Source organism: Cnephaeus nilssonii (genome assembly GCF_951640355.1).
Source record: "Cnephaeus nilssonii genome assembly, chromosome: X".
NCBI lineage: Eukaryota > Metazoa > Chordata > Mammalia > Chiroptera > Vespertilionidae > Cnephaeus > Cnephaeus nilssonii.
Genome location: NC_137071.1, coordinates 90728626 through 90736555, shown reverse-complemented (window position 1 = coordinate 90736555; position 7930 = coordinate 90728626). Strand labels below are relative to the sequence as shown.

At 55.7% G+C, this 7930-nt stretch overlaps 1 protein-coding gene across 4 annotated transcripts in view; it reads left to right on the top strand.

The window, feature by feature from the left end:
* The first annotated feature begins 1975 nt into the window (after positions 1–1975).
* Positions 1976–7930, top strand: part of MAMLD1 (mastermind like domain containing 1) — a 111936-nt gene continuing 105981 nt past the window's right edge. For 3 of the 4 annotated variants that reach the window (XM_079765313.1, XM_079765311.1, XM_079765314.1), the window contains exon 1: positions 2456–2727. The gene's annotated coding sequence lies outside the window, so the exon portion shown is untranslated. Of the gene's footprint in view, positions 2054–2455; positions 2728–7930 lie in introns of those variants that run through there. The other variant, XM_079765312.1, reaches the window with a different exon arrangement.

Here is a 7930-nt window from a genome sequence, read left to right as displayed (position 1 = left end):
TAGGTGGTGATGCCATGCAGGCAATTGGCCATATGGCACAAGTGCAGCTGTGATGTCACAGGCTTCTAGGACATTGGAGGGAATGAGCATCACCTACCTTACTGGGGAAGCAGAAGGGAAGTGACATGAGGGTAGAGTGGAGATGTCTGGGAATAGAACTTCATGTTCCACCTCCTTAACCAATGTGGTGGTGGGAGTGGGGGGATTAAATTTAAAAACACTCTATAATGCTCTGATAGACACAGTTATTCCATGTTCCAACTGCTTTGTTTGATCGAATACCCTTCAAGACACTACAGAGCTATCTCTAGTCTAGCTCTAGGATGACTCCCCCTCCCTGCAGGACCCTGACAGGCCAGAAGCCAGAACTCCACACAGGATTCCAACTGAGGCCTTGTCTGGAGTGAAGGTGAAGATTTGGATCAGTTCAATCATCAGAGAGCAATAGCCTCCCATGGCCGCTGGCCACAGGCCCTCAGCAGAGCAGCCTGGGCTGGGACCCACCAAGGTGAATTCCTTCCTAACTGAGTGGTGCAGGCCCACCAGGCTCCCGGGGGCCCTGCTTGCCCTGGTCCAGGGTGCAGGGTGTCCAGTGGCTGGGCCTGAATGCTGAGCCTCAGCAGGGGAATTTTACAGGCTAGCACCCAGCTCGGTGGCACCTACTCAGCCCAGGGCTGGATCTTGCTAGGTTCTCAGGACGCCCTGAGTTCTCAGTGGGTCCGGAGCCCCCAGGGCCGGGTCTGGAGAGAAGGAGGGGCCCAGTGGACGGCGGGTACACTCCTCTATTCTCGGCCTGTGGTTCCACCAAGTGCAACCAGATGTGATGGTGACAGGTTGCTACTCAGAGGTGCTGGCAGGAGCCCTGAGAGTGCTCTGGGGCTTTGCCCATGGAGCACTGCTGCAGTTGGACGCGGCGTCCACAGAACTCAGGGAAGTCCAGGTTAGGAAACACAGCCAGGGCGGGGACCCCAGAGAAAGGGCATAGGCCATCCACAGGGTGGGGGATGGGAGCCGTGGGCCCTGGAGCCTGCAGGACAGAGGGCGGAGCGCTCTGGCCTGCTGGGCAGTTCACAGGGAAACCATGTTCCCTCAGAAGCCGCAGGTGTCCACGGGGATTACCTCGTGCCAAGAGAGGGCCCTTGTAGCTCAGCTAGAGCAGGGGCTTCGCCGCCTCAAGCCAGGAGGGCGGGAGACTGGCTGGCGCGCTGGGGCTACCGGGTGAGCACACCCAGGGGAGGGGGTAGGGGGGACACAGACAGCTTCCTGGCTAAGGTGGCGGGGTCTGGGGAGGGGTGGGCGTGGCGGGCGTAGGAGGAGGGGGTGGAGAAAAGGCGGGGAGGGGGAGCTAGGGGAGTAGGGGGAGGGGAAGCTAGGCGAGCAGGGGGTGGGTGCAGTTCAGTAGCTGCCACCGGAGAGCTTCGGTCCCTACTGCTGTCACAGCAGGTCGACTGGGCTGTCCAGCGGGAGCCAGCCAGCGAAAACGTAGACAGTGGGATAGGCGCTACCCATTCAGCACCCCCCAATTGAAGGTGAGCACCCTCCGGTTAGCTAGCTCTTGGAGTCAGTTTCAACTGAGGATGGGACGAGGTGGGGAATTCAATAAGCTACTTTACAACCAGACTCCTGACCCTGTGATGCTCCGGAGTCCTCCAGGGGTCTGCCATCTCCCTCTCCCCCTCCCTCCGTGTCTCTCTTCCACCTTATTTCCGTCATTTCCCCTCGGTCTCTCTCTCTCGGTCCCCGTCACTCGCGGGCACTCTCACCCTGTCGCTGGTGAGTGCTGGATCTCCCGCGCACCCGCCTCGCCCTGGGTCCGTCAGGGGCGCGCACCGCTCACGAGATCCCTCTGCCTACTCTCGGGAAGACTACCTGACGCCTGAGGGTTTCTCAAGTGCGCGGGGCGCCGCCTGTGGCCCTCTGGCAAGCCCCATCCGCTCGTGCCCGGGGGCGCCAGGTCACTCTGTTGTCATCTCTTCCCATCAGCGCACCGTCTAGGCAGTCCACCTGCTACCGAGGGCACCGACCGCCTCCCTCAACGTTTGGAGCCTCCAGGGTAAGTGCCCAGGTGCCCCTTCCTCCCCTCCCGTCTCTCCCCAGCTGCCATGGCTCCAGGTGGACTGGAGAAATAAGGTGACTGCAGCGAAGCCAGCCTGCAGCCGCTTTCCCTTTTAAAAAGTGACAGAAGGACCCGGGAGGCCCTTTGGGCGTCCACCGCGCTTCAGCTGCCCGGGCCCCATCCGGGCCTAAAAACTCAGCGTTTAGGGGCTCAGAGCCAGAGGGGTCGCGGGCGGGGCAGCACGGCTTCCCCTTTAAGGCTAAAGCCGCTTGTCGCCGCGTGTGTGAGGGTGTGTGAGTGTGCGGCGTGCGTGTCTCCTCCTCCCCGAGTGACACAGCAGTGAGAAATGCCTATCAGTAACTTAAACCCCCGAAACTCCACCTTCCGGGCGCACGGCGCGGAGCCGGGCGGTGGGAATGGAGCAGATTGAGGCCGCCACTGCAGCGCCGCCGGCATGAACTTGGCCACAAGCTGAAGCGGCCGGCGGCGGGCGGGCTTAGGGGCACCGGCCGCTAGCCAGGTGGTGATCTGCAACCGGGCCGGGCCACTCAGCGGGCTTCCGAGGCCAGGCTGCCCGCGCCAGCGGACGCTCGCCCCTGGGGCACTGCCCCCGCCACCGCCGCTGCCTGCCGCCGCCGCCGCCGCTGCCGCCGCGGGAGCTCTGCAGCACGGTAAGGCTGAGGCGGGCCCGGGAAGTCCGACTGCTGTGGGGAGAGGAGGGGGACTTCGAGGTACACTGGTAGCTCCACTTGTGATCCCCTCGTGGAGGAGCCAGGACCCAGGGATGCTGAGAACCGGGGGACCCCAAAGTTTGCTCCAAGCGCACGACCCACCTGGCGCACCGCGCTGCCGCCCCCCTCTCAGATAAGCCGGGCAGGGCTGAGCTCAGCTCACAGAGCCCTGGACTGAGGCCTCTTCCTGCTCCCCCGCGCCCACCGGGCGTCCGGAATCCGGCGGGGGCAGCCAAGTACCAGGGAGGGAAGGCAGAGGGGCGCGAGCCACGCGGGCTCCCCTGGCCGAGCTGGGTGACTGGGAGGCTCCCATTCTGTCCCAGCGCTCTCTGGGCCGCTTGTAACCCTAATGCCCCGGCGACGCTGCCTTAGTCTGCCAGCTCCCTGAGCCTGGGCTGGTCGGCAGTGGGCGCAGGGCGCAGGATTCCTCCACCCCACCCCAACCCAGTTTGCCGCCGCCAACAAGGAGTGTGGAGTGTGAGCGCGCCGAACCCGCTGCCTCGCGCTGGCTCTCCTGCCAAATCCTCCCCTGGAGAGCAGCCCAGAGCAGAGCTAGAGGGCTCGAGGCAGCCCCGACTGGGCTCCTGCCCGAGCTAACGGCGCCCTTGAGTTCTGAGCTCCCAGGCCTTGGAGCCGGAGCCGCGGCAGAGCTGGGCGCCCGGCGCCTGCTAGGGCGGGAGGGAAGCCCCCAGGAGAGCCGCCAAATACTTTTCTACGCCAGTTGGCTCGGCTAGTCTCCATCCCGATGCAATGAGTCCGAAGCCACTTGGAAAGCTGGCCATACCGTCTGATTTTTATCCGTGATTAAATGCGGGCTGAGCAGACACTAATAGGATTAGCCTGCCAAAAAAAAAAAACTGCCCTGAAGTCTTCGGAACCTGAACACACAGATGTACCTCAAGCAGGGGTTTCTCTCCCCCCAACCCCCCATGCTCCTGCAGCTGGGCACAGCCGAATGGGGCACCCCGATTGTGGGTGTGAGTTTGTGCGCAGGCAGGAGCACAGTATGGCTGGGGGACATAGGAAGAAGGGACCCCACTTGCCGGCGTTGCTTGATGATGTTGTTTGGCAGCAGAAGGAATTTCGAAAGTGTTGGATGGGAAAAGGGCCTGGCTCTCCGGGGAAGATCCCCGCGGGAATCGCACCGCCCCCATGGGCCCCAGTTCCGATGTCCAGGCGATCGTGTTCCCGGGTTTTGGTGAGCCAACGGGCAGTACCGCCTCGGTGCAGCTCAGTCCTTGGCAAGCGCGGGCCGCCTCCTGGGTGCCATGGGTCGGACGGGATCGGCTGCACACTCGAGGGGGCTTCCCAGCCACCGCCGCCGCTCTGAGCTCCCTAAGGAAGTGCACTTTTCCCCCCACACCACCTCTTCTTGTCTTTATATATCCCCCTCTCTCCCACCCCCAACGCCGCTTCAGCCAACCATCCGCTTTCTAAAAAGCCCCTTTGTTTCCCAGGAGGCTGGAGAGAGGGAAAGGGAAGGGAAAGGGACGCGGAGGCAGAGGGCGGGGGCGGCTGCCTCCCAGTGGCTTACAGTGGCTGGGGACAGGAGGGTATTTGTAGGCAGTGGGGGAGGGGGCTGTGTTTCGAAGACCCTAAGCAGGGGTCCCAGAAGATGTAGGGAGACTCCGGTTCCTGGTGTCCAACGAGAGCACAACCTGCAGGTGGTGGACAACCTGGGCCCCGGCGGTCCGGTTGGCCCGGCGGGCGGACTGCTAGCAGACAGGCGCAGAGGCCAGGGGGGCGGCACGCGCTCCGCTGGCTGGGCAGATGCGGCTCGCCACTGCGCTCCCTGGGCGTGGGCAGAGGGGGCGCCTTCTCCTCGGTTTCGCTTTTCAATTCTCCTCCCTTGCCGCCCAGACTCTCATGGCATCTGTCCCGCCAGGCGTAGTAAGACGATGGTTGAAAAGACTAGCTACTCTGAGGCTCTCGCCACCACGCGGCTACACGCATCACTCCTTCCCTCGCCTTTCTGCCACCTTCCTCCCACCCCACCCCCACACCCGCCAGACACACAAAGTTCCAATGCTCCGTGGGACCCCCTTTGTTTTTAGTCAGGGAGGGAATCAGAACCGCCACCTCCGATTTCTTGCAGCCGGGAAGGCATTGGGGACAAAGATGCACCTCTGCACGGACCCAGCGCTTGGCCCTTGGGGGTGTCCAGGATTTAGCCGGCCCCTATCCCTTACACCTGCTTTACCTCACAAACTTGCAGGACCTCTGACTATCACTGAGGAATGTTAAACATAATGTGAGAAGTAACCTATTATCAGCCTGTTGGCCTGCCGGTCCCCATTCCCCAAAGCTTCTGGCCCGCTTCTCTCCTAGCAAAGTTTGTTCACTTGTTTGAAAGGGGATACTGACAATAAGAAAAACTGACAAATAAGGAGAAGTGGGCGGAGCCCAAACTCGACTGTTAGGTCTCAGAGCTTAGTGCGATTCAGATTCCTCAGGGTCATCTGTCTCCATTGCCTCCGCCCCCTCTTCCTATTTAATCTCATGGCGACATATTATTTGTGCCTTTTCGCATATCTTTCCCCTACACCACTCCCCTCCCCTCCCTGGAGATTATTCGTAAGTGTTAGTCGAACATTTGTTCTCTGCTCTTTGGAATAGAGGTGAAGCGTTAACTCCCCCCAACCCCCTCCAATATGCACATCCCAACAGCATCTAAAACCACAAGAAAGTGCTCAAGGGGTAAACCACGAGCTCTACCTTCTCCTCCCCCCTTTCTGCTTCCCTTCTGGAGCAAGATCATTGGAAAAATAAAGCTGCTGATGTGCGAGATGGAACATATGGTGCCTCCATAAGAGAGAAACTGAAATGGCCTTGAACCTGCCGGACAGACCAGCTGTTTGCTGCCAGCCAGAGCAGCTAATCAGCTTCTTCCCCTTAAAGTAACAGCCCTCTTTTCTCTTGATGACCGGTTTGCATATTAAATAGAATATTCTCTAGAGGAGAAATGTGATGGGCTCTTATATTGCTTTGTGCTTTGGTGGTTCTCCAATGCCTGTCTCCTGCTCTGGGGGCTGCCTTGTCCTCTCCCCACGTGTGCCTCCCATGTGTGAGTGTTTTCTTCAACACTGATGTAAGAATGTTGCTCAAAGTGGAACTTGGGAAGAGGGAAGCAGGAAAAAGGAAAGAGAGAGGCTGACAGATTCTCCGATTCCAGGGAGGACATATTTCTGTTTTGTTCCTACTGGCTTTAGAAAAACTAGCAGTCCACCCCCACCCCCCCTCACACACACACACACACACACACACACACACACACTTAAATATATCACAGAGAGCTGCGGCTCTTCCTTGTAAGATCTCCTTAAAAATCATCCTCTTCTGGCTGTGACCATTTTCCGTTTTCCTTCAGTACAATGTGTTTGAGAGCGGGGAAAACAATTTGGCATTGGAAGAAGAAGGCTTGAGGAGATACAAGGAAATTCCATGTTAGGAAATCATTAGCAAAGGGTGACTTTGCCTGTTTTCCTGCCACTGACACTGACAGTAACACAGACATGTGGGTTGAAACAGGAATGTCACTGAATGTTTAAATTCAACCAGGAAATAGCTTATTGCTGGGGTGGGAATGGGGGCTATACATTCACTGCATCTTAAGGTAAGGAATTCACAATTATCATTTCTATTCATTAGGTAAAGGGAATTTTTCAAGCTTGGCCACCAAGTTTAATACCATTTAAAAATATTTTAAGCTGATCACCTAAAGGCTTAAGTGCACCTGTTTAGTAAATCACCCTTAGGAAACTCAAACACTGCTTAGGCTTATGAAATGGGCAGAAACTGATCTTAGACAAGTGTTTTTTTCAGACAGTTTGACTACTCTCCTTTAAAGGGGCTTCCTATATGTAGTAAAGCTTTTTTTTTTAAGATTCTGATTTTTTTTCTGTAGTGGTGCATTGGAGAGATAATTAGTAGAGGAAGTGAGACACGTGTGTTCTAGAACACTCTCCCTACTAACTAGCAGAATGATTTTGGGCAAATCCACCCTACCCTCTTGTTTCTCCCTCTTCCCTTCATAACCTGGAAGTCTGAGTCTCTTCCAGCTTTAACACACTGTGATGTATGAATGAAATAGTCATTTTTCTGGTAAAGTGAAACACCATTGGGGAAAACAGCTAGATATAAAGAAATGGGTCTGATATTTTTTTTAAATATATTTTTATTTATTTCAGAGAGGAAGGGTGAGGGAGCGAGAGATAGAAACATCAATGATGAGAGAGAATCATTGATCAGCTGCCTCCTGCATGCCCCACATTTGGGATGAGCCTGCAACCTGGGCATATGCCCTGACTGGGAATAGAACCATGACCTCTTGGTTCAAAGATTGATGCTCAACCACAGAGCCACGCCAGCCGGGCATGGGTCTGAAATTTTGAGGGGCAGCAAGAAGAGAGTGGTATAAAAACTGGCAGAAGGCCAAGCAAAACAATATACAAGTGTTGTCAGTGTGAAATTCTAATCTAGAATCATGGATGGGAGAGTCTGAGAGGCAACCCAAAGGGCTTCTTGTCCAGTACCCTTAATCCAGTGATCTCAGGGCCTATTGATGGCAGGCCTCCTTATCATTGGGTTGGTTTACAGATAACACAATCTAAACTATTTGAAATTAGATTGGCATGATTGTGAAGGACTCATCTAATATAGAGCAGATTTGCTGTTTTGCAGTTATTTAGCAAAGGTTTCAAGGACAAAAAGCCTTCCCCTCTGCACACACATACCCCACTGGAATATGGGCTCTGAATTCAATGTTGAACCCTTTCTTTTGTTCCTAGTCCAGCTGGGTGTTTTCTTTTTTTTAAAATCACATTTTCAACTTTGAGGATGCAGCAGCCATGAAAGAATCTGCCACTGTCCTGCTTGATAATATTGATTTTTTAAACGGGTTGGGGGAGGGGTAGACATTATGAAGAAGGACCTTTTATCCTCTGAGCTCTTTGGCAATTATCTTGCTGCCATAAATGTTGATACACATATAATGGATGTAACTAAAAATCTCCTTATCCAAGCAGAAAAGGCTGAGTGTTTGTTGGAGCAGATAGAATGCTGAGAGTGTGAATAGACCAACCCAGATGTGGCTGGGGTGGGAGATAAATGATGGAGGAACAGGAGTCGGTTACTATGGATCAGC